This window comes from Pristiophorus japonicus, chromosome 5 (genome assembly GCF_044704955.1).
Source record: "Pristiophorus japonicus isolate sPriJap1 chromosome 5, sPriJap1.hap1, whole genome shotgun sequence".
In the NCBI taxonomy this organism is placed as follows: domain Eukaryota; kingdom Metazoa; phylum Chordata; class Chondrichthyes; family Pristiophoridae; genus Pristiophorus; species Pristiophorus japonicus.
In genome coordinates, this window is record NC_091981.1 from 61,713,077 (window position 1) to 61,740,668 (window position 27,592).

The window sequence follows — 27,592 nt, forward strand, 5'->3', positions numbered from 1 at the left end:
GGGTAGCATTACGCGGTTACCCCACAAAAGACAGTCTACCTGAATTCACCGATGGAACGGCTTGATTGGCTCTTGCATTTCAACGGGGATGCTGGCCCAGCTCCATGCAGTACACAGTTTTTTACTAGGGACAGCAGAGGATCTTGGTTAGTCCAAGTCCTAATCTGGCAGGCCGTGACAGGTGATTTATCATTTTCCCATGCTTCCATAGCCATCAACAAGTCTGCGGGCTGCACCATCATCAACAAGTTTGCAGACTGCGCCATTTCCACCCCCGCGGTGGGCAATGGTAGCCGACTGAGAGCATCCGTACCGTTCTCGGTGCCTGGCCTGTGGCGGATGGTATAGTTATACGCTGATAGTGCGAGTGCCCACCTTTGTATGCGGGTTGAAGCATTAGTATTTATCCCCTTGTTTGCAGCGAACAGGAACATGAGGGGCTTGTGATCGGTTTCCAGCTCAAATTTGAGGCCAAACAGGTACTGATGCATTTTCTTTACCCCGAACACACACGCTAATGCCTCTTTCTCAATCATGCTGTACGCCCTCTTGGCCTTAGACAAGCTCCTGGAGGCATAAGTGACATTAGCTTGTTGTAATACACACCCGACTCCGTACGATGATGCATCACATGCTAGCACAAGTCTTTTACACGGGTTATACAAAACAAGCAGCTTGTTGGAGCATAAAATGTTTCTGGCTTTCTCAAAAACAATTACTTGTTTTTTTCCCCATACCCAGTTCCTCACCTTAACACTGCAACACATGTAGGGGCTCTAAGAGGGTGCTTAACCACGTAGGAAGTTACCAAAATAGTTGAGGAGTCCCAGGAACGACCGCAGCTCCGTGACGTTCTGTGGCCTGGGCACGTTCCTGATAGCCTCTGTCTTGGAGTCTGTGGGCCGAATGCCATCCGCCGCAATCTTTCTCCCCAAAAACTCCACTTCTGTTGCCATGAAGACGCATTTCGACCTCTTCAGTCGCAGCCCTACGCGATCCAGTCGCTGGAGGACCTCCTCCAGATTTTGTAGGTGCTCGACGGTGTCCCGACCCGTGACAAATATGTCGTCCTGAAAAACCACCGTGCATGGTACCGACTTGAGTAGGCTCTCCATGTTTCTCTGGAAGACCGCTGCAGCTGACCGAATTCCAAACGGGCATCTTTTGAAGATGAACAGTCCCTTGTGTGTGTTGATGCAGGTGAGGCCCTTCGAAGACTCCTCCAGCTCCTGCATCATGTAGGCCGAAGTCAGGTCGAGCTTGGTGAACGTCTTGCCTCCTGCCAGCGTTGCAAATAGGTCGTCTGCCTTAGGTAGCGGGTATTGGTCCTGTAGTGAGAAACGATTAATAGTTACTTTATAATCGCCACAAATCCTGACCGTGCCATCACTTTTCAGTACTGGAACAATAGGGCTAGGCCACTCGCTTAATTCCACTGGGAAGATGATGCCCTTGCGTTGCAGCCTGTCCAGCTCAATTTCCACTCTCTCCCTCATCATGTGAGGTACCGCTCTCAATTTGTGGTGAATGGGTCGTGCCTCTGGGACCAAGTGGATCCGCACCTTCGCCCCGGAAAAGTTTCCAATGCTTGGCTCAAAAAGGGAAGAAAATTTGTTAAGAACCTGGGTACATGAGGCCTCATCGACATGTGATAGAGCTCGGATGTCATCCCAGTTCCAGCGGATTTTGCCCAGCCAGCTCCTTCCAAGCAGTGTGGGTCCATCGACCAGGACAATCCAGAATGGCAGTTCATGCACCATACCCTCGTAGGTGACCTTGACCATGGCGCTGCCCAGGACAGTGATAAGCTCTTTGATGTACGTTCTCAGTTTCATGTGGATGGGGCTCAGGGCTGGTCTGAGTGCGTTGTTGCACCACAGTCTCTCAAACATCTTTTTACTCATGATGGATTGGCTAGCGCCAGTGTCCAGTTCCATGGCTATGGGTAAGCCATTCAATTTTACATTTAGCATTATAGGTGGACATTTCGTCGAATGTGTGTACACCCCATGTACTTCAGCATCTGCCTCCTTTCTCTGAGGCTCGAAATTGCTTTGATCCACCATGGACCGATCTTCCTCTGCCAAGTGATGGTTAGCAGGTTTTGCAGAGCTTGCAGCTCATCTGCAAGCTCGTTGGAGGTGCCCCATTGTTCCACAGCTCTTGAAAACATACCCTTTGAAGTGGCATGAATAGGCTGAATGTAAGCCTCCACAATGCCAACAAGGTGTGAATTGCCTAACATTCATCCTTTGTTGCGGACTCTGAGTCATCTGGGTCACCTGAGGCCTGCTGGCATTTGCAAACTCATGGTTTCTGCTCTGTACATTTCTGCTCGCAAACACAGTTCCAGTTAATTTATGAACATTGCTAGCACTTGTGTGCTGAGAGATTTGTTTGGTGTTGTCACTGGTGGACATAAACGCCTGTACTATCGCAATGGTCTTACTGAGGGTCGGTGTCTCTACAGTCAAAGGTTTTCGTAGGATGGTCTCATGGCCAATGCCCAGTACAATAAAGTCTCTGAGCATCTGCTCCAGGTAGCCATCAAACTCACATTGTCCTGCAAGTCATCTTAGCTCGGCGACGTAGCACGCCACTTCCTGACCTTCAGATCGTTGGCACATGCAGAACCGATACCTCGCCATCAGCACGCTCTCCCTCGGGTTAAGATGCTCACGAACCAGTGTACACAGCTCCTCATACGACTTATCTGTGGGTTTCGCTGGAGCCAGAAGATTCTTCATGAGGCTGTAGGTCTGTGCCCCGCAGACCGTGAGGAGGACCGCTCTCTTTTTTGCTGCGCTTCCTTCTCCGTCCAGCTCATTGACTACAAAGTACTGGTCTAGCCGTTCAACATAGGCTTCCCAGTTCTCACCCTCCGAGAACTTCTCCAGGATGCCCACAGTTTGCTGCATCTTTGCATTGGATTTGTATATTCGTCGCCAGTTATTGTCTTCCTAACACAGATGAGACTGCACACAGGGAGGTTAGAGTAATAGTGACCTCAGTCTTTATTAAGACACTCCAGAGTGAGGAACAGGCCTTAGGGGCCGGCTTATATACAGTGCTCTCAAGGGATGCTGGGATCCCTTGGTACTTCAGGGGATGCGCTCCCTGGTGGCCCAACATGGGAGTGCATGCTTTAAAGATACACAACAGATCCAGTCTTTCTTCATATGTCAGTCCTGCCATCCTGGGAATCAGTCTGGTGAACCTTCGCTGCACTCCCTCAATAGCAAGAATGTCCTTCCTCAGATTATGAGACCAAAACTGTACACAATATTCAAGGTGTGGCCTCACCAAGGCCCTGTACAACTGTAGTAAGAGCCACCCTGCTCCGATACTCAAATCCTCTCGCTATGAAGGGCAACATGCCATTTGCCTTTTTCACTGCCTGCTGTACCTGCATGCTAACTTTCAATGACTGATTTACTATGACACCCAGGTCTTGTTGCACCTCCCCTTTTCCTAATCTGTCACCATTCAGATAATATTCTGCCTTCCTGTTTTTGCCACCAAAGTGGATAACTTCACATTTATCTACATTATTCTGCATCTGCCATGCATTTGCCCACTCACCTAACCTAAGCAAGTCACCCTTCAGCCTCTTAGTATCCTCCTCACAGCTCACACTGCCACCCAGCTTAGTGTCATCTGCAAACTTGGAGATATTACATTCAATTCATTTGTCTAAATTATTAATATATATGTTGTAAATAGCTGGGGTCCCAGCACTGAACCTTGCGGTACCCCACTAGTCACTGACTGCCATTCTGAAAAGAACCCGTTCATTCCTACTCATTGCTTCCTGTCTGCCAACCAGTTCTCTATCCACGTCAATACATTACCCCCAATAGCATGTGCTTTAATTTTATACACTAATATCTTGTGCGGGACCTTGTCAAAAGCTTTTGAAAGTCCAAATACACCACATCCACTGGTTCTCCCTTGCCCACTCTACTAGTTACATCCTCAAAATATTCTAGAAGATTTGTCAAGCATGATTTTCCTTTCATAAATCCATGCTGACTTGGACTGATCCTGTCACTGCTTTCCAAATGCGCTGCTATTACATCTTAAATAATTGATTCCAACATTTTCCCCACTACCAATGTCAGACTAACCGGTCTATAATTCCCTGTTTTCTCTCCCCCTCCTTTTTTTAAAAAGTGGGGTTACATTAGATACCCTCCAATCCATAGCAACTGATCCAGAGTCTATAGAATGTTGGAAAATGACACCAATGCATCCACTATTTCTAGGGCCACTTCCTTAAATACTCTGGGAAGCAGACTATCACGCCCGGGGATTTATCGGTCTTTAATCCCATCAATTTCTCTAACACAATTTTCTGACTAAAAAGGATTTCCTTCAGTTCCTCCTTCTCGCTAGACTCTTGGTCCCCTAGTATTTCCGAAAGGTTATTTATGTCTTCCTTAGTGAAGACAGAACCAAAGTAGTTGTTCAATTGGTCTGCCATTTCTTTGTTCCCCATTATAAATTCACCTGATTCTGACTGCACTTATCTTTTTCTCTTCACATATCTATAGAAGCTTTTGCCGTCAGTTTTTATGTTCTCTGCAAGCTTACTCTCATACTCTATTTTCCCCCTCCTAATTAAACCCTTTTTCCTCCTCTACTGAATTCTAAATTTCACGCAGTCCTCAGGTTTGCTGCTTTTTCTGGCCAATTTATATGCCTCTTCCTTGGATTTAACACTATCCCTAATTTCCCTTGTTAGCCACGGTTGGGCCACCTTCCCCATTTTATTTTTACGTCAGACAGGGGTGTACAATTGTTGAAGTTCATCCATGTGATCTTTAAATGTCTGCCATTACCTATCCACCGTCAATCTTTTTAAGTATAATTCGGCAGTCTATCCTAGCCAATTCACATCTCATACCATCGAAGTTACCTTTCTTTAAGTTCAGCATCCTAGTCTCTGAATTAACTGTGTCACTTTCCATCTTAATGAAGAATTCTATCATATTATGGTCACTCTTCCCCAAGGGGCCTCGCACAACAAGATTGCTTATTAATCCTCTCTCATTACATAACACCCAGTCTAGGATGGCCAGCCCTCTAGTTGGTTCCTCGATGTATTGCTCTAGAAAACCATCCCCTATACACTTCAGGAAATCCTCCTCCACCATATTGCTACCAGTTTGGTTAGCCCAATCTATATGCAGATTAAAGTCACCCATGATAACTGCTGTATCTTTATTGCACACATCCCTAATTTCCTGTTTGATGCCATCCCCAACCTCACTACTACTGTTTGGTGGTCTGTACACAACTCCCACTAGCATTTTCTGCCCTTTGGTGTTCCGCAGCTCTACCCATACAGATTCCACATCATCCAAGCTAATGTCCTTCCTTACTATTGCATTAATTTCCTCTTTAACCAGCAACATTACCCCACCTCCTTTTCCTTTCTGTCTATCCTTCCTGAATATTGAATACCCCTGGATGTTGAGTTCCCAGCCTTGGTCACCCTGAAGCCATGTCTCCGTAATCCCAATTACACCATATCTGTTAACAGCTATCTGTGCAGTTAATTCAACCACCTTATTACGAATGCTCCTCACATTGAGACACAGAGCTTTCAGGCTTGTTTTTTTAACACTCTTTGTCCTTTTAGAATTATGTTGTAATGTAGCTCTTTTTGATTTTTGACTTTGATTTCTCTGCCCTCCACTTTTCCTTATCTCCTTTCTACCTTTTGCTTCTGCCCCCCTTTTACTTCCCTCTGTCTCCTTGCATAGATTCCTATCCCCCTTCCATATTAGTTTAAACCCTCCCCAACAGCACTAACAAACACTTCCCCTTGGACATTGGTTCCGGTCCTGCCCAGGTGTAGACCGTCCGGTTTGTACTGGTCCCATCTCCCCCAGAACCGGTTCCAATGTCCCAGGAATTTGAATCCCTCCATCTTGCACCATCCCTCAAGCCACATATTCATCTTAACTATCCTACTATTTCTACTCTGTCTAGCACGTGGCACAGGTAGCAATCCTGAGATTACTACCTTTTGAGGTCCTACTTTTTAATTTAACTCCTAGCTCCCTAAATTCACCTTGTAGGACCTCAAAGGTAGTATTTTACCTATATTGCTGGTACCTATATGCACCACAACAACTGGCTGTTCACCCTCCCCCTCCAGAATGCCCAGCAGCCGCTCCGAGTCAAACTTGATCCTTGCACCAGGGAGGCAACATCCCATCCTGGAGTCTCGATTTTGGCCGCAGAAACACCTATTTATTCCCCTTACAATAGAATCCCCTACCACTATAGCTCTCCCACTCTTTTTCCTGCCCTCCTGTGCAGCAGAGCCACCCATGGTGCCATGAACTTGGCTGCTGCTGCTTTCCCCTGATGAGTCATCTCTCCCAACAATACCCAAGGTGGTATATCTGTTTTGGAGGGAGAATGCCGCAGGGGACCCCTGCACTACCTTCTTCCACTGCTCTGCCTGATGGTCACCCATTCCCTATCTGCCTGTGTAACCTTTACCTGCGGTGTGACCAACTCACTAAACGTGCTATTCACGACATCCTCAGCATCGCGGATGCTCCAGAGTGAGTCCATGCGCAGCTCCAGTGCCGCAATGCGATCTGTCAGGAGTTGCAGCTAGACACTCTTCCTGCACACAGCCGCCAGGGACACTGGAAGTGTCCCTGACTTCCCACATAACACAGGAGGAGCATGACATGGGTCTGGGCTCTCCTGCCATGACTTAAACCTTAAAGTAACTTAATTTGGCAACAATGCCAAAGGTTACCTACTGATAAGAAAAGAATAAGAAAATGAAAAAGATTAAATACTCACCAATCCACCCGTCAATCACTTACCCGCTTGGCTGTGACATCACACTTCAATTTCTTATTACTTCTTTATTTACTTTTGTCCCTGCACCAGCTGGCCTCTCCGACTGCCGCTGTTCCTGGCCTTTTATAGGCATCAATCCTTGACCTCCCGCTCCCAATTGCCTCTCCGACTGCCGCTGCTCCTGGCCTTTTATAGGCCTCGATCCTCGACCTCCCGCTCCCGACTGCCTACAAGGGCCATCAGCGAACCCGATAGCAAAGCCCAAGAGCTGTCACCAAATGATCTAACACAGCACATGGCTCACGAATGCCGCACCGATCCTTCAGACATCTCCGGCTGAGGAAAGAGCACATTGCACAACAAATTCTCTGCTCCATTGATGCAAATTAGCAGTCAGCTCCAAAAGACCAGTGCTGCCTTCACTCTTTTTGCAGGTGGCCGTTAGTCTTAGCCCACTGTGTTACCGGCAGGTTTCAAGCCTACTCAAACTTCTAGTCCAGAGTTCCTTACCAAGGTCGACATGGCTTGTAAATTTCTGTAGGGTGCTGACTTCTCAAATGCTGCCTCACTGTCCTTTCCTCAATCCTTCATTTCTCCTTCTTCTCCTCCTTTATAGTTGCATATAAGGGAAAGAAAGAGTTGGATTTTATAATGCCTTTCATAACCACCAGACGTCTCAAAGCGCTTTACAGGCAATGAAGTACTTTTTTTGAAGTGTAGTCACTGTTGTAATGTAGGAAAAGTGGTAGCCAATTTGCACACAAGCAAGCTCCCACAAACAGCAGCAATGTGATAATGACCAGATCATCTGTTTTTTTGTTAGTTGATTGAGGGATAAATATTGGCCAAGGACACGGGGATAACTCCACTGCTCTTTTCAAAATAGTGCCATGGCATATTTTACGTCCACTTGGAGAGCAGATGGGGTCTCGGTTTAACGTCTCATCTGAAAGACGGCACTTCCAACAGTGCAGTGCTCCCTCAGCATTGCACTGTCAGCCTAGATTTTTTTTGTGTCAAATCCCTGGAGTGGAACTTGAACCCACAACCTTTTGACTCAGATGATAGTGCTACCCACTGAGCCACAGCTAACAATGGGAATGCCCATTGGGAATCCCATAGCTGGTACAATACTTAAAGCTGCTTTCAATGGGTTGCGGCAAAAGTCCCCAATGGTTGCAGACGCCATCAGGCTTTCAGAGGCAAGTGTAGCTCAATCCAAGGCAAGGCAGAAAAAAAACACTTTAAAACCTTTTCTGTAACTCTTGAACATTTCTTCAGGCTATAGACTCCAAAGGTCACCAGACAAGTTCCTGTGTTAAGAGCCATCATGTAAAGTCTGTGTGTTGTGATGTCATAGAGAATATACCACATTGATGATGAAGGATCGGATTCCTGGATACCCTAGCTGAAATTTTTGTTGGTGGCTGAATCCATTCAAACAACAGAGAGACTAGCCAAGTCCTTTGTGTTGCAGAACAGCTAAAAATCCAAGGTAAATAACAAGCACACTTGGCTGAACTGAATTCCATCGCGACCATGAGACTTTTGGAGCATATGTGGAGCGGCTAGAAATGTTTTTCACCGCAAATAGTATCATCGAAGTCCCCGATGATGAAAATAGTAATCGGGTGGTTCTAGAAAGAAAACGGGCTATTTTCCTGACTGAAGCAGGCCCCGAGGTGTCTCTGAAACCCTGCAAAATGTGCTTGTTCCCGTCAAGCCAAAGGACACATCACTTACAGAGATTCTAAGCAAGTTAGAACAGCACTACAGTCCTGAGCCCCTGGAAATTGCTGAAAGTTTTGGGAAACGAAAACAAATCATTGACGAAAGTATCAGTGAGTACATTGTAGCATTAAAGAAGCTGTCATTGTCATTTCGAAAACTTTCAGGTCCGAGCATTGCGTGACCGCATTGCTTGTAGGATGAAAAATGAAGTGATCAGAAGAAGGTTGTTGACAACCCCTAACTTGACTTTTGATTTAGCTTGTCAGACAGCTATGTCAATGGATATGGCCGACCAATATCCCGAGAATTCCGTAGCATTTCCATCGTCAGACAACCGAGGTGAATTGCCTGCAGGTTAAAAGAAAAAGGTAGTTGGGCCTCAAGGTCTCAGTAACTGGCCAAAGTAACAGAGCATTGAAGTCATGCTATTGGTGCCAGGGGCAACACATTGCTCAAAGTTCTCTATATGTGAAGACAGAGTGTTTCTTCTGCAGGAAAACTGGGCATCTGAAGAGTAAACCAGCTTTTAAGGCTATAAGTAGAAATTGCCAGATACTACATAGCGTGAAAGAAAAACAACAGGACGAAGAGATACAAGTCATCAGGAGCACAAAGGTATCTCACAGCGATTGAAAAAGTATTATCTTCCAAGTAGATGTTGCAGGAACCAGGATACCCATGGAAATCGACACTGGTGCATCAGTGAGCAGAGTACCAGAATCGCGTGATTTCCCATTGGAGAAATCCAAGATATAGCTGCGAGGCTACTCAGGAAAGCAAATTCCTGGGGTAGGTTGTATCACCATACCGGTGAAATACAAAGATCAATTTCAGAGCTTGCCTCAGTTAGTAGTGGCAGGAGACAAGCCTGCCTTACCAGGAAGAAATTGGTTGGGATCACTGAAGCTGGATTGGAATGAGATTGTTCATGTTGAAACAAGATTTGCATCGAAGGATGATGTCATCAAGAATTATCCGAAGGTGTTCTGTGAAACAGGCAGTCCGATCCAAGGCTTCAAGGTGAGTGCCAGGGTACAGAAGGATGCTAGACCAGTTTACTGCAAGCCACATCCCATACCATATGCTCTGAAGGAGAAAGTTGAGCAAGAATTCAAAAGACTAGAGACTGAGAACATTATCTCTAAGATAGATCTATGTAATTGGGCTACACCCATTGTTGTTATACGTAAGTCAAATGATAAGGTAAGATTGTGTGGTGATTATAAAGTAACCGTAAACCAAGTTCTAGAGGGTAATCTCCCCAATACATTGCCAAATGTAGAAGATTTGTTCTCAACACTGACAGGTAGTCAGCTCTTCTCAAACTTAGATCTCACAAATGCCTACTTACAACTGGAGCTAGATGAGGAGTCCAAGGCATGCTTGACTATAAATACTCATCTAGCCCTATATCAATTTAATAGGCTACCATTGGGAGTGTCTTCCAGCCTCGCCATATTCCAAAGGGTGGTGAACCAAATTTTGTACGGCATTGATGGGGTAGTATGTTATTTAGATGACATACTCATTTAAGCACCAAACAGGCAAATCCATAGACAAGCTAAGTGAGCATGCAAAAATTTGGCAGATGGAGTATAATGTTAGAAAGTGTGAGGTCATGCACTTTAGCAGAAAAAAATCAAAGAGCAAGTGATTATTTAAATGGAGAAAGATTGCAAAATGCCACAGTACAACGGGACCTGGGGGTAATGGGCATGAAACATAAAAGGATAGTATGCAGGTACACCAAGTGATCAGGAAGGCCAATGGTATCTTGGCCTTTATTGTAAAGGGGATGGAGTATAAAAGCAGGGCAGTCTTGCTACAGCTATACAAGGTTTTGGTGAGGCCACACCTGGAATACTGCATGCAGTTTTGGTTTCCATATTTACGAAAGGATATACTTGCTTTGGAGGCAGTCCAGAGAAGGTTCACTAGGTTGATGAGGGGGTTGACTTATGATGAAAGGTTGAATAGATTGGGCCTCTACTCATTGGAGTTCAGAAGAATGAGAGGTGATCTTATCGAAACGTATACTATTATGAGGGGGCTTGACAAGGTGGATGCAGAGGATGTTTCCACTGATGGGGGGAAGACTAGAACTAGAGGGCATGCTTAGAATAAGAGGCCGCCCATTTAAAACAGAGATGAGAGAAATGTTTTCTCTCAGAGGGTTGTAAATCTGTGGAATTCACTGCCTCAGAGAGCTGTAGAAGCTGAGACATTGAATAAATTTAAGACAGAAATAGACAGTTTCTTAAATGATAAGGGGATAAAGGGTTATGGGGAGCGGATGGGGAAGTGGAGCTGAGTCCATGATCAGATCAACCATGATCTTATTGAATGGCGGAGCAGACTCGAGGGGTCGTATGGCCTACTCCTGTTTCTATTTCTTATGTTCTTATGTTCTTATATTAAATGAAGTACACAAACAGCTAGAGAAGCACAGAGTATGAGTGACTACTCGCAAGTTGAGTTATTTTAAAGCTCAGTGGAGTACTTAGGGCACAGAGTAGACAAATATGGTTTACATCCAACCAAGGAAAAGGGGTGCAATTAGAAATGCATCCACTCCCAAGAATGTCACTGAACTTCGATCATTTTTGGAGCTTTTGAACAATTATGGGAAGTTCCTAACAAATTTGGCTACAGTGTTACATCCATTGAATGAGCTATTGAAAAAACAGGTCCATTGGAAGTGATTTGAAGAATGTGACACAGCTTTCAAGGAGTGCAAAAGCCAATTGGTAGAGAGCACCATGTTAGGTTAATCTTAGCCACTGGATCAAGACCTAGCTCTGTCAAGCCCATGTGGTGGCTGGGGTGCAACGGCCACCACACATTAAAAAAATTCACATCCAGGCATCTTCCACCCTTCAAGATGTAGTTCGGATGGATCCAGAATATTAGGTCCTTCATTGAAACACCTGTGAACTCATCCCTTTTTGGCGTGGAAGCAAGTCATCCTCGTTTCCAGGGACTGTCTATGATGATGAGTTCACTATGACGTATCAAGCTAGCATGTGATGCCTCTCTGTATGGAGTTGGGGAAATGATCTTTCATGTAATATATAGTGGGGAGGAGAGACCAATTGCTTGTCCTTCACGCACTCTCAGTGCCAGTGAGCATAATTATGCGCAAATCAAAAGGGAAGCTTTGACATTAATTTTTAGGGTCAAGAAGTTCCACAAATACTTGTATGGTCATAAGTTTACCATCATTACAGACGATAAGCCCCTGACAGCAATCCTCCATCTAACGTCCCCAGTTCCAACATTAGCTGTAGCCCGAATGCAGAGATGGGCTTTGATTTTGTCAGCATACACGTATGACATTGAGTACAGATGATCAGCTGATCACAGTAATGCTGATGCTATGTCCAGGTTGCCTTCCCCATCACAAGTTACACCCGATAGGGAAAAAGTGTTCTATTTTGTATACAGTCACAGCTGAAGAGATTGGTTGAGCAACCAAACGTGACCCAGTTATGTCAAAGGTGTATGACTGCATAGCAAATGGCTCGCCAAACTAGGTATCAGAGAAAGATATTCATCCATTCTTCATTCGTAGGAATGAATTGCCCGTGGATAAAGATTGTATCATGTGGGGTGCAAGAGTGGTTATCCCAAATAAATTCAAGTCCAAACTATCAGGAGACCTTCATGACCAGCACCTGGGAATGTGTTTGACCAAGAATTTTGCAGACAGTTACTTATGCTGGACAGATCTAGATAAATATATAGAGTACATCATTAGTCAGTGTGCAACATATCAATCGGTAAGCAAGGAACCATGATCAGTACCGTTACAGCCATGGAAATGGAAAGTTCTGTTCGAGATCGAAGGTATCCTCTTCGAAACAGAAAATCAGCAGTTAAGTTTGATTTGTAAATATGGCAAAATAAGTCCAGGGGCTAGACTTTCCACTTTTGTGCAAAAATGGGCATTATTTCCAGCGTTGGTGGTAAATATGGGTTTTCAGATTGCCGGATTATCGCCCATTGTCAAAATCTTTACTTTGCATTTTTTTTAATGGGCGTTACCGCAAGCGATCTGAAATGGGCGTTAGCTTTAAATTTTTCTGACCTTCTGCCATAAAGAGTCGCCGGTATGGCAATGCTAGTTTCCCGCATTTCAGGAAGTCGGGGGTCATCATTACACGTGCATAAGAGGAGACAGAGAGAGAGGGAGCAGAGAGGGAGTGAAGGCGTGTGTAGGTGTGGTGTGGGTGCTTGTTTGGCTGTTTTGGGAGGTAGGAGGGAGAATTTCGACCTTAACACAGAATTGTGAGCAAAAATTTAGCTGTTACCAGCGAGATATTTTCGCTAATTTGGTGCCTACAATGGAGGGAATGGAGGAAGTGACACAGCACTCTGTGAAGACTGTCGCTGATGAGAGCAGTGAGCTGGGAGAGGAACAATTGGGAGGACGAAAAAGAGCGAGGAGATTCTCGGACGAGGCAAATTCCTCCCTCATGCAGGAGGTCGAATCACGCTGGGGTGAATTGACACAGGGAGGACGTGGGAAGCCCACCCCAGAGCCTACCAGAAGATATGGGCCGAGATAGCCGAGGTGGTCTCGTCGGCGACCAACGAAGTGTGTGAGGGCAACCAGTGCCGCAAGTGATGGAACGACGTTGGCGGATTCGCAAGAGTGTTACATTTACTTACATATACTTATATATTTATAATATTTGATTTGTAAGTGTGATGAGTGATTAAAATCCAATGTGAGGTCTTTCACTTTTACCGGGAAGGTTTTACTCATAGCCTACATTCATAGCCTAGGTGTACGTCTTTAGGTAAAGAATGATAATTATCATAATACTGAAGATTACATCTGTCGTTTATGTGTTGTATCTACGTTTCTATGTCTCTATGTATCAGTCTCTGTGACAGTACCTAGCAATGATATCACGCAATGATCTCATGCCATGTCGTCCTGTTGTTACCTTTTACAGAAGAAGGTTTGAAAGAATAGGGCCAAGCAGAGGCTAACAGGTGGGGGCCACCAGTCACCATCGACATCACTGATATCGAGGAGCGGGTGCTGGCACTAGTAGGGACCCACCCCGGTCGGCCGCGCAGGCAGCTGCAGAACCTGAAGTGATGCCACGTGAGTAAAGTATACACCATTGCATGATGTAAAATCAATAGATGCCACAGATGCCACATCCACTCATATCCGAACAATAATATATGATAGATGATTGCTAAAAGTGTTCTCTAAATAATGCTGGCTTCATGAGAATCATTGCAATGCAGAATGTGTTGATGGTCATGAAATGTGATGTCTGTGATGATTTTGGTGCTTTTGTCGTGCATATGCTGTGATCACCTTGTGACTCTAACACCCACTCCTCCTCTAATAACCTCATTTGTGTTTTGCAGCTCAGCCAGCAGCGTGTCCCCAGGCAAGACCACAGAGGCCGGGAGCTGAGGGCGCGGGGCCCGACTCGCTGCACAATCCTCCATCTGGTGCTGAGGAGCACCGATTCTCGCCCGTGGATCTGCTGGGTCCATTCTCTACGGATGACAATGCGGACCTTGAGGAGCCTGCATTGCCAGGCTCCATAACGCATTCGACCCCAATGCCATCTAGTGCTCCTGCGGCCATTCACACCTCCACTGTGGAGGTGCCAGGCCCAAGGACCTCACCACAGGGCATCCCAGGTGTCCCCAGGACGGTGCCGACCCCGCGGAGGTTTGCTAGACGCGGCAGGTCTGCTCCACGAGCAGCAGATCAGAGCGGCAACATTGCAGACTTGTCCAGGAAGACTGTTGACATAGGTCAGCAGATCCTCCAGACATTGGGAGGCATATCCCGACAGCTGGCCAGCATGTCCGGCACCATGACGGAGTACGTTCCACGGATGGTGGAGGCCCTGGAGGCGATAGCCAGGAACACTGGTGGCAGAGGCCTCCCAGTGGTCCCGGAGCATGGCACTGCACCCCAAGGTGCCGCACTCCCATTGCCAACAACATATGCGAGCCAGGAGGAACATCTTGCTTCTGGCTCGGAGAAGGTTCCCACCTCGGGTCCCTCTTCTCCCGTATCCGTGCAACCATCGGGTCTGCCTTCATCGCCCCCAATGACGCAGCGCCTGAGGAGCTCCTCGGCCAGGCGGCGTGAAGTCAAGAGGGTAAGGGGTAGAGGTGGGGAGAAGAAGGGGGAGTGGGAAGGAAAGTGACGTGCATGTCCACAGGTGATGGCTTTGTAATATTTCCATCTTGGTGTATCAAATTTGTTGTAAGTTCTGGGGTACGGGGGGAGCGGGCTACCTTGTTGGTTTGCAGTTGTGTTCTGTGTTGCTGAAAATGTTGACCATTTGATTGCTATCGATGTTATAAATATGTTGTGGGGTGGAATGGGGGTGGGGGTTGGGTGTTTTTGACAGTTATACATGATTTCACACAAATGGTCGGATTAAATGTTTTTTATTTAACATAACCTTGTTGCGCATTGTCTCAGTTAGCTGCACCGTGGTGATATGGTGATTCCTTAACATGAAAGGGGATAATTAAACTTAAATTGAATCAACTTAAACTTTAAATGGCACCGAGGTAATGCCCACCATTGATATCTGAGCTGCACACACAGCAGTCTGTCAGCTTTGTGAATAACAGCAACGTTCTTTCAGGCAAAGCGTTCATTTATGAGCTGCTGACACAAGAGTCTTGCAGCTATGTAGCCACCACGGGCCCTTTTCTGCGGTCTGGACGGGGGCGTGGGCATGGTTGCATAGTCAGCCTGATTGTCTGGGCCGAGGTCAGCGTCCACCTCCTCATCCTCCTCTTCCTCTCTCTCCTGAGGTGGACTGTCAGTCCCTTCTGGCAATTCTTGCCCCCTCCTGATAGCCAAGTTGTGTAGCATGGAGCACACGACTGCGAATTGAGTTAGCTGATCAGGGTTGTATTGTAGCTCCCCTCCAGAGTGGTCCAGGCATCTAAAGCGCTGTTTAAGCACACCAATGGTTTTATAGACTATATTGCGTGTGGCTCTGTGGCTCTCGTTGTATCGCTTCTCGACCTCGGTGTGGGTGTCACGCAGAGGGGTCATCAGCCAGGTGGTGAGACCATATCCTTTGTCACCAATCATCCAGCATTGACCTTGTGGCTGACTGGTAAACATGTCAGATACAGCGCTCTCACGCAAGATGTGAGCATCATGGATGTTGCCCGGAAATTTAGCATTCACTGCCATAATTATCTGGTTGTGGTCGACAACAAGTTGCACCTTCAGGGAGTGAAATCCTTTTTGGCTCCGAAAAACCTCTGCATCCTTAGAAGGTGCCTGAATGGCGACGTGCATACAATCTATTACTCCCTGCACCTTGGAGAAGTTAGCAATTCAGACGAATCCTAGAGCCCTCTCAGTCTGAGCCTCCGTGGTCATAGGGAAGCTGATAAAGTTCATCCTACATGCATACAGGGCTTCAGTGACCTGTCTAATGCAGCAATGTGTAGCATGCTGAGATATAGAGCAAATGTCGCCAGCGGAGGCCTGAAAGGAACCGGATGCGTAGAATGAAAGTGCCACAGTCACCTTGACCTCGACGGACAGTGAGGTCCTGATGGTGCTGGCATAACTCACTGATAACCTCTTTGTGTAAGCGCAGTCTCCAAAGGCAGGTGTGCTCGGATAAGTTGAGGTAAGACCGCTTCTCCCTGTAAGTACGAGAGGTGTATGGTCTCGTCCTCCTCATCTGGCATGTCTTAGATTGGGCACATAATGCTGTCTTCTGCCATCTGTACTCTGCAGCATCTACGTTGTCATAAAGACAGGCTGAGAAATCGCTGGCCCCATTCCAATAATTATCATTATAATACCGATTGTTCACAAGCAATAAATGTCCCTACTAAGACATCTAAAGTAAATTCCAATTGCCCACAGTATGAAAAGATGTTTGTTCAGATGTTCACATCACCTTAAAAGACCTCCAGAGTAAATCCAAACTCCCCCGAAGTTGAAGCAGAGCAGCCTTTTAAATAATGCAACCTGCGATTTATAAAATGGCGTCCATAGCGCTGTGATTAGTTCAGGTTACTTCAACTTTTTCACAGCGTTTTTTTTGACGAACAATATTGTCAGCGAGATGTGTGTGAGGTGCCGAAAGTAAGGCTGGGCGATTTTCTGGGTCTTAGTTTCGGCAAATGTGATCTTTACGACAAAAAACAGTGGCCGGGCGGTATTATTAAATCTCGACGTTAATTACATGTCAAAAGTAACGCTGGACGATATTATGGGCGGTTGGTTTCACCCATTCTGATCTTTCCGCCCAAAAAAAGTGGGCGGGCGGTATTATTTTTTATCGCCGTTATGTACATTCCAAAAGTAATGCTCGCCGATAAGTGACCGAGAAATGGGCGTTACTTTCCATTTTGTAGCTAAATGGGTGATATATGGACGTTACACCTCATTTCAGTATTAAAATGGACGTTAAGTGGGCGGTATGCACGTAAAAATAATGGAAAATTTAGCCCCATATCTTTTGCAAGTTATGTACGATGATTGTTTGTTATAATTACTTATTTATTAAGGAGGGAGGTGTAATATATAGCTCTATTTGGTGGATAATGCTCCACCTAGTGGAATACTGTGGTAATGCAGCCATTGCTGTAAATACAATAAAGGCTTCAGGTGACAGGTCACCTGACAAGTTCCTGTGAAAAGATCCATCTTGTAAAGTCTGTGTGTTGTGATGTCCAAGAGAATATATCACAATGGGCAACGGGTATATGTATTTTATTTCATTCCGATCTAGCCAATCAGATCGATCGGACCAGGAACTACAGCATAGGCATAGAACCTCGACGGAAACTGATCCCGTCCATCTACGAAACTGCTGCTATGTTGATTTTATGCCAAACTGCCGTTGCTGTTGCCTCATCGGAAATCAAAACACTACGATCATTTAGTATCAGCAAGTTGAGCTATATGCAAGTTAATGAGGATATTGATTTAAACTTGATTTGTGGCTCCAAAGCTCCATGGTATGCACCTATGTGACCTGTTTGGGCAGAAAGCTGAAAGCTATACAAGTGAAGAGTCCATCTGTAGAGTGATCTGGTGTGGAACTTCATCCAGATGATTGAAAGGCAGAACTATTCCGGCTCTAATAACTTTATGGGCTGCAATTTGCAATGGGTAATTACGTAATGAACGTAATGAACTAACAGCATTCACTGTTATTTCATTTTCAAACTGACCGCTGAAGTTGAGGTCAGTCATTCACTGCTCGGACACTGGCTGCACTGGCCGCCCCCCCAATCCCCCATCACCCCATAGCCAGCAATCTGTGTAACAAGTGAAACTGACAAAGCTTCGGCTTTTCCAGTGATATCGCCGTTAAATACCCCATTAAAAGTTCGACCTTGTTGGATTAGGTGTAATTGGGGTTTTAACAGTGTATTGACTGCTAAACAAAGGTTATGGCCCTGAAAAACGAATTTTTCATTTTGTAGAATGTAAAATTTCTTCATTCTGATAAAAATTACAATTTTGAAGAAACTTAAAATTTTTATTTCAAGTTTGCTCATATTTCAGTTTCAACCTTATTGCCATGTCAGAGCCTCAATCTTTGTTTTGCTCTCTGTAGCAATTTTTAAAAGTCGGGATAAAAGCAGGTTCTCATTTCCTGCTTCCCTGTCTGTGAGAATTCTGCAATGTGATTGGCTGCTCAAACAACTTGTTGAAGTCACTTACAAGTCAAAAAAGGCAAACTTCTCGCCGCAGAGATCGCAAGAATCTGTGAGCAGCTTTCTTCGGTGCCGGCGGCGAACGCCTTTGTTTCACCGCTGATCGCAAATTCCGGGCCATTGTATCTATTTCCCCGGCAATTCAAAGGTTAGCTATCTGTGTGGTCAGGTTCCCTGGTGATTTAGCAGTAACTATCCATGATGTCCATTTCCTTATTGTTCAGGGAGTTGATATTAGGCTTTGCTAACATCGGGGTCGAAATTCAGGCACGCCAGAAACCTGGCGCACCTACGATTTCTTGCCTGGTTTTACCGCCGCATGGGAAGAGGTCGCCTTCTGACCGATATTCAGGTCTTTGTCGGGTTTTTTTCAACAAGACCGGAAGTCGGTCATAATGGGGGCAGAAGTGCGGTGGCAAGTCCTGGTGAGGGGCGGAAGTTGGGGTGGGACCGAGTCTCCACCGCTGTCACTCAGCGGCGGAGCGGTGATGACGTCACTGCACGTGTGCATCACCACTTCTCTCCCCTCATTTAAAGGGGAGAGAATCAGAGAATATGTAGGTTTGGCCACTGGGCCACCAAAGAGGGTTTCGGCCGGGCCAGCGGTCTGGCACCCAAGAGGGGGTGCCAGGTTGCCTGTTGGAAGTCCAGCCGAACCCGGGGCAATAATTGGTCGACCGATCGGGAAGTCGGCCGGCAAAAATAAAACATGGCGGCAGCAGCAGTGTGCCCTCCTCTTGAAGGGCCACCACGCTGCCAGGCCGCGCACACAAAAAACAAGGTGTACTGACAGAAAAAGCTGTTGGGGGCACCGCGCGGCTGAGCTAAGATTTTTGAAGGTAAATTTCGGGCAGAGTGTGCTGGAGGTGCAGGAGATCGGTGATGCGCGCTTTGATGACGCGCTTGCAGCAGTCAGCAGCAGCGAGGCGAAAGTGGGGACAGGCCGAAAAATCCCTGAGCTGAATTTGGACATGGCGACCAATGGACTGCAATGCGGCAGCCACTCGATTCCGCCGCATGGCCACCACAAAACAGCCATATACGGACCCTGAATTTCAGTCTCATCATCACGTGTATTTGTTTCTGACTTTGGATTTAGACAAGATGAATTTCAAATCTGAATCAATCCTAAAGCTTATCCCTGAATGCTTGGCTAGATTTGGGATGGTGGAGTTCATGCTGGTGAAAGCTGTAAGAGGGAGATGACAGTAAATTATCTAACTGACGATGGTTCTTATGAACTAACCAATTAGGGGCCTCAAACTTAGCCATGTCTATGTCATGACACCACAAGTTGGCAGATAGTACAATCAAGCAAGTACTTGAAGCTATGATTTGGACTGTTCCTAAGAATCATTTGGAAAAGTGGCATATAATATTTTTATACATTATTCAACAGACAGCGCGTATGTTTCTTCCATAACTAATGAGCAAACCTTTTTAGGACACTAATATTAATCCAAGGTCAAATAACAGGAACTAGGACAGTCATCCATTAAACAGCCCATTTATTTCATATCCATATAGTTATTTGTGTTACATTGTGTTTAAGCGGAACAAATGAATAACTGGATAATGACTATGTGACATGGTTAATGCAAATTATTTATATGTAGTAAAGTCACAGGTTGTCATGATCTTTCTGTTTTACAGTCTGAAAAGCCCACTGACACATGGTACCAAGGTTCATACAAGGGTAGCCACTTGGGAGAGGTACTGGACAGGTCTGTGCCTTTCTGGTACCCCCAACATGAATTATTTCCTTTGGGAGAGATGGGGGTAAGGAAATAAATCAGATGAGCAATTGGAGAAATGTAAATAAATAGATTTATTTACATGTCAGTTCTGAGGACAGCTACTTATCACCCCCCCGCCTGCCCCCACCCCCCATCGCCCCACCCCCAACACTTCACTTTTGAAGTCTTTTACATACAGGCAATATTGTGTAATCAAGAGAACAAGATAGCCTGGCCAAGAGACTTCTTTGTGGCAGCAACCTGCCAGAAGGAAGAGGCATACGTCTATGTGAGAAGGAATGTCAGTGTTCACCTCCCTTGATGTGGAACATCTGCTGCACTGAGGCATTCTACCTAATTGCCTGGCTGAGAACTGGCAAGAGTCATTCCGATTGTGTCGGGTAAATTTAGATGACATCTGACTGTGAAAATTAAGCTCGCGATCATCTGGTGGGTGCAGTCAGTGCTGTAGCCATTAAGCCGGCAGATCACCCCTCATTATTTATCTCCCTGTGGTTTGGATTCAGATTGTTTGCCCCCACTGAGATGAGAGAGATAGGGAAATTCAATGTGTCCTGCTAGGACCCTTTTTTGTATTTTTGTAAGATATGACTGTGCGTGGATAAGAATCTGCTTCATCATAGCTGGGTGCTGGACAAACAGTCTTTCATCAAGATGGGCCTCAGAAAACACAAATAAAATCACTGAGCTACCTCGGCTGTCTGAAGTATCGTTTGCAGAAGGCTGATTCTCGTTAAGAGCAAGTGTGTTGTTTGTCAAGTATTCACGTCCACTGTTTCTGTTTGATCCCAGAATTGACCAATTGTTTCTGAAGCTTTTAAGTGTGGAAACCTATAAATGATCACGGTGGGGGGGGGAATCTATTGGGTAGCTGGACATCACACTCAAGACAATCTCAGTCACACTGCTGCCACAGGCTGTGCTTTTAGAGCGAACATAAAAAGCATTTTCTACCTCAAGAATTTACAACAACAACAACAACAATTTTATCCCATTAAAAGGAATAGGAAGCTCTCCATAACGATTGGGTTGAGTCTTGAACAGAATCAGTTCTTAGAATGCTATTCTTGAGTAGAATAGTCTGTGCTCATTTTGTATCCTGTGCCCAGTGAAAAAGTTGGCAAAATGTCCATTGGCAATGCCAGGAAGGCCACATGGTTATTGATTTAAATCCCACAATGACTGACACCAATATATTATTATTTACATTCTGATCCCTCTCCCCCACACACACGCTAAGATATCCCCACTTTGGATCAGCATTTTCATGTTGGTGGTACCATTTTTCTTTTAACAATAACAACTTGCATTTATATAGCACCTTTAACAAAGTAAAACATCCCAAATGTTATCAGACAAAAATTGACACCAATCCAAAGAAGGAGACATTAAGACAGGTGACAAGAGTTAGGTTTAAAGCAGTGCCTTAAAGAAAGAGAGTGGAGAATCGAAGGGGTTTGGTGAAGGAATTACAGATCTTAGGGCACGGATGGCTGAATGTATGGTTGCTAATGGTGGGGCAAAGCAAGTGGAGGATGCACAAGAGGCCAGAGTTGGAGAACACAGAGTTCTCGGATGGTTGTAGGACTGAAGGAAGTTACAGAGATAGGGATGGGCAAGGCAATGGAAGGATTTGAACACCAGGATGAGAATGTTAAAATTGAAGCCTTGGTGGACATGGTGCCAATCAATTTCCCCTGTAAGCTGTTCACACATCATCCCTGTAAGCTGTGCGGGTACGCAATCTGTGAAGGTACCATGTAAGCCGCTTTCAAGCTGTCCCAGTGTAGTTATTGCACTGCAAATTTAAAGGTGCCGTGCATTTAAATAAACAGGCCACACACCACGGTAATATTTAGAGGGAGCATTGGTGCCAGTGTAGGTCAGCGAGCACAGAGATGATAGGTGAACGGAATTTGGTGCGGGTTAAGATATGGACAGCAGAGTTTTGGATGAGCTCGAGTTTCTGGAGGGTGGAAGATGGGAGACCGACCAGAAGAGCCTTTAATTAAACCAGTCCAAAGGATAGGAATTCCATGTACAGTGATATGAGCAAAGAGACCGCATTCAAATCCCAGTGATGGCAGGTGGTGGGGTGGAGGAACAGATTGCCTGGTATATGCAAACATTTAATTGCTGGCTGTAACACTGATCCAACTCAGTAGAGCAACAGGCATGCTTCCTTGTACTAAGAATGAACCTGTTAGTTTTCCTTTCCGCCTCCTCCCCCACTCCCCTCTCCAACTGAGATGAGCTGCCTACCAGTAATTTAGCCAGTGAGCATTTGGATTCCAATGCAAAACACTCAGGGTTGCCCTCTGAAAATGAAGCAAAGAACTTGGTGAAACAGCATCAAATGACAGAAAGCTAAGAGTTAGAATTAGTGCAAAACAAAGCCTGCAATGTTTAACCATCAATAATGTGCAAATTTGTTTTTTCAACATGACAGAAGTCCAGGCAAAACCTGGTGCTTGATATTTTTTGATTAAATGTGACCTTGCTGGATGTTTGGGGGCAACCTTTTGCTCTGTATCTGGTGTTGGATTTTCTTTTGCCAACTGGTCAACTCAAACATGGGCACCAGACCAGACTGTCCATTGCTGTCCAGTGATGTAGTACGAAGGACGAATCTGAGGATTGCTGATATGTAGCATTTATGCCAGGGACAATAGTGGTTCCATTCAGCCCAATTTATACTGACGGCTGTATATAGTGGCACCACAAGTTCCGGTCAGAATGGAAATGATTGGGTAATGCCCCACCAATCATGCCTGGAGACTGCACTGCTGTCAATGACCGGGATTGATTTTATGGACATGATTTGTATGTAATTATCCTACACTCACTGCATTTTGCTGGAGAAATAATCAATGGACTCTGTTGCTGTTTGCTGAGTAAACAGACTTTATTTGCTGTAAATCTTGCCATAAGTCCCACCCTGCTTCCAACCCATTGGCTGACACAGTGGTGTCAATAGACACATTGGAGCAATTGACTGTCACATTAACAATGACTCAAAAGCACGTCAAAAGCAATCCATTGATTGTAAAGTGTTTTTGGATATCCTGAGGATGTTATAATGTGCCACATAAATGCAAGCTCTTCCTTTCCCATATAAAGACAAATGGACCCTCTGTTATAGCCATGACTCAGTGGGTAGCACTATTACCTCTGAGTCAGAAGGTTGTGGGTTCAAGTCCCACTCCAGAGACTAAAGCACAAAATCTAGGCTGACATTTCAGTGCAGCACTAAGGGAGCGCTGTAGTGTCGGAGGTGTCATCTTTCAGGTGAAAGGTTAAACCGAGGCCCTGTTGCCCTCTTAGGTGGATGTAAAAGATCCCATGGCATTATTTCGAAGAAGAGCAGATGAGTTCTCCCCGGTGTCCTGATCAATATTTATCACTCAATCAGCATCACTAAAACAGATTATCAGGTCATTATCAGATTGCTTTTTGTGGAAGCTTGCTGTGTGGAAATTGGCTACCGTGTTTCCTATATTATAACAGTGACTACATTTCAAAAGCACTTCATTGGCTGTAAAGCGCTTTGACACGTTTCTTTCTTTATCAAAGAGGCACTATGTTTATAAATATGGGTGATTCTGTAACCCCCTGTGCTGAGCATCCTACATGGGAGCATGAGTCAGAAAATCAGCCTTAAAGTGTTGTAGCAAAACTTGTTTTCTGCATTCCCATCTAGCAAGACTCAGTGGGGTGGAAATTCAGCGCCACCCGAAATGGGTCGCACCTACCGCTGTTAATGTGTTTTCACCACCGTCGTAGATAAGGTGGCCTCCTGTGCGAAATTCAGCTCTTTGTCATTTTTTTCCGAGCGGACCGGAAGTTGGTCACAATGGGGGTGGTTGCGCAGCGGGGAGCACATTAGACGGACGGAAGTGGAGGCGGGACGGAGTCTCCACCGCTGTCAGTCATCAGCATCGCGCTGATGACATCATGATGCTTGTGCATCACCACATCTCTCCCCTTCACTTAAAGGGGCGAACCGCTGCAAGCTCTGCGATTATTTTAATTAGGTCCACTGGGCCACCAAGGAGGGTTTCGGCCGGGCCAGCGGCCTGGCACCCAAGAGAGGCCGACAAAAAACATAAAATTGAGGTCACGGCAGTGCGCCCTCCCCTTGAATGGCCGCCGCACAGTCATGTTGTACACACAGCAAACACAGTGCACCAACAGAAAAAACTGTCAGGGGCACTGCTCGGCGGCCCAAAGATTTTTTACGGTGAATTTCGATTGAGGTGCGGGAGATCGGCGGCGCGCATTTTGATGATGCACTTAGGAGGAGTCGGCAGCAGTGGGGCGGAACTGAGGACCGCCGGAAAAAGCACCGAGGAGAATTTTGCTAGCAGCGGTCATTCGGCTCCAAATCGGCAGCCATTCGACTCCACCGCGTAGCCGCTGCTTTCCAGCGGTAAGAGGCATTCTCGAGAGGCTGAATTTTTGCCTCTAGTGCAGGATCGCTAACTGTTCCTTCATGCTTTGTTTGGGGAAATGAGCCAGATGACCCCTGCATTATTTTCAAATAATAGCATATATGGGTATGATAGTGGTTATGTACTGATCGTGAGTGCAAATCCCACACTAACACATTCTGAAATTGAATTCAATAAACTCTGGTAATTTGTGGTCTAACACCTGCAAAATTAAAACAATGAAAGCTGCTGGATTATCGTAAAAACCCAAAGAGTCCACTAATGTCCTTAGGGAAGGGAATCTGCAGCCCACCCTCATCTGGCCTACTGTGGCTCGAGTCCACACAATGTGGTTGATTCTTAATGCCCTCTAAAGTGGCCCAGCAGGCTAGCAACTTACTCAGTTGTAAAAGCATTCGCTCCCGGGATGTGCAATAAATGCGACCTTTCCAGCATCGCCTACATAACAACAAAAAATAAAGTGGTGTGATAATGTAACTCACCTCAAAATACATCACTATGCTTATGAACAAACAAAAATCGGTAGAATGTTTTGACGAAGGTAGCGCCCCTTTAAATAAAAAAATTTCTTGACAAATTTAATAGTAAAATAAAATGTGCTAGTTTCTAATCACATATTTGTAGTTCACTATATTCTGTAATAAATCGAAAACCTTTCTGCAGAATAAGTGGTGTTTAAATTCGCACCTGCACTAATATTTTGGGAAGATAGTGTTGCTGGGGTGGTGAATGCCACCTAGTGGTGGGAGGATAAACAAGCCAAGTGCTATTTGCAAAATGCTGTGGTTTTCATTTATTCTGTGGTCTTTGATCGGATCCGATGGGAGTAACATTTAAAGAGGGGGAGGAGGGGTTCAGCAAGATAAATGGGGAAATAAACTTGTTACTGAACTTTCTCTTCAAAGGTTATATTGCAGTTCATATTCCCAGTAAAGCAGTAAAAGCCTTCACTCCACATTTAATGTGAGCACATAAAGTATCAGGCCAGTAACTAAAACAATGTGTTCTAAAACAGCTTAGCCTTTGAGTGCCAGAAGGATGCATTTTATCAGAAAGATGGATTGCCTAAAACTGACATGCCGGAATTAAAGGATGGCCTGATTGCTTAACAAAAACAGGAAGCATTGACTGGACGGGCTCTACCATACTTCTCTTAAATTGGAAGGCAAGTCTAGAGATAAATATTATTGATGGAAAGCATTCATTCAGAGACTGTTCCATAGGGTCTTTTTAAATATCAACTTTACCAAATTCTTATTTGCCTACCTGTCCATTTCATTCAACGAGAGAAGTTAGGAAAAATAGAAAGGAGAAAAGAGAATGAGAGAGTGAGAGTGAGAAAGCAGGAGAGAAAGCGAAAGAGAGAGAGAATGTAATCATGAAAGAAAGTGAGCAAGAGAAAAAGAGAGTACAAGAGAAAGAGGAAGAGAAAGGCAGGAAAGAAAGAGAAAGGAAAGAAATAACTCATTTGCATTTCTAGAAGCCTCAGCTCTGAGAATCTCACAGCAGCTCATGGTAGGCTGCACCAATTTTTGCAATGGGAGTCCCTTCCACCAATTTAAATCGGCTCCATGCACGTGGGAAGCTTGCCCAGACAGCATTGGCCTGTCGCATACTTGACTGGAGAGTGTAAAATCCAGTGACGCAACAGCACCTAAAGGGCTGCAGCTCGTCATTAAAGGGAAAGTTGCAATGGTGGTAGAAAATTGATCTAATAACTCACAATGACACAGGAGACACATGTGGGCAGCATTGCTCCCTTTGATAATTGGAGATCCTGCTGCTGGAGGTGCACTGAAGGAATCAGGAATTAAAATCTAGATCAGCAGGGAAATTAATAAGGACTTGTTCAGCAGAGAGGCGAATAGGACTTATCAGCCTCTCTTCAGGTGGTCAAATAAAATCTTGCTGAAACGGCAGAAACAGAATGAACATGATAGCCGTAAACAAAGGCATTGTCTGACAGGGGCCTGATCAGGATACAGTCGCAGACTCCGCCTACTAGTCTGACAGCTTCGAAGCTGTGATGAGATAATGGTCTGCAATCAGCTCCACGTGACCAGATTAGAGAAGACAGTTAGTTTCCTAGAAAGAGGTGAAAGGGCTTTGAGATTGTGGTACAAGATCTGCCTGGAGAAGGTGTGCACCCAGGACTCCGGATCCTGAAAGAGACACATCAGGGACGTCAGGGAAAACCGGTGAAGAAAGTTTCTCCTTCCGCTAGGAGGACTGATCACCCTCGGCGGTCGAGTCACATTCCCTGCTTAAAGGATCGATTTGTTCATATCTGGGTTTCAGTTATAATAAATTTGAGTAAAAAGGAACAATCCTGTGTTTGTCATTTCTCAGGTGCTGAACATTATTTACCTGTGGGGAGAAGTATCAAAAAGATCATTTCTCTGACAGTACCAAAAGGAGGCTGGCCCTATTTAGGACTGAAGGCCACATTCAAGTTAAAATTACATGGTGGGATGTTGACAAATGAGTCCAAGCAGTCACCCAGGTTCCTCATACATGGCTACAAATGAGAAGGAAGTTGGTTGCTATCAGAAGGAAGGGGAGGGTCAGGTTGCTTCTTACCACTTGTGTTGCCTATCAAACTTGTTATAAACCTAAGTTGGGAACTCCAGGACTAATAGGGCCTGTTAGGCCATTGACCTTTTACATACACTCTGTCACCGTGCCAAATCTGAATGGCATACTTATCTTAAAGCTAACAGATGCTAAGGCTCCAAACCTAAACTGCTATTCTGCTATCAGGGCGTTTTTCAGTAGGGGGGGGCCAGTAACCATGGTGAAAAGGTTAGTTCTGGTTTCCTAAGAGCTATCCACACAATGCTGCTTCTTCCAAAAACACAGGTTCTGTGGCCTGCCACATAATGAAGGACAGTTCCTGGATAATGGCCATTGATATTTCTATGGTCAGATAGCACCTTTTGTGCACGTGTAGGCTATTGCATTCATATGAGAAGCCCTGGTGACCACATAACACCCTGTAACACCCTGCTCTCTTGGGAAGCTTGTCAGTTGTTAACAGTTCTGCACCCTCTCCAGCTGATGTTTACTTTCCACCAGTCCCTCGCATAGATGGCATCAGTTATTTGCTTGATGCAGGAATGAACA

General features: G+C 45.3%; 1 long non-coding RNA gene across 1 annotated transcript in view; it reads right to left on the reverse strand.

Moving 5' to 3' along the window:
* The window catches only part of LOC139263815 (uncharacterized), a 51,549-nt gene extending 26,640 nt beyond the window's left edge, over positions 1-24,909 (reverse strand). Inside the window, exons 1-2 of the long non-coding RNA XR_011593213.1 lie at positions 24,849-24,909; positions 22,281-22,336 (exon numbers count right to left, since the gene is read on the reverse strand). This is a non-coding gene — a long non-coding RNA (uncharacterized lncRNA). The remainder of the gene's footprint in view (positions 1-22,280; positions 22,337-24,848) is intronic.
* Positions 24,910-27,592: the final 2,683 nt, after the last annotated feature.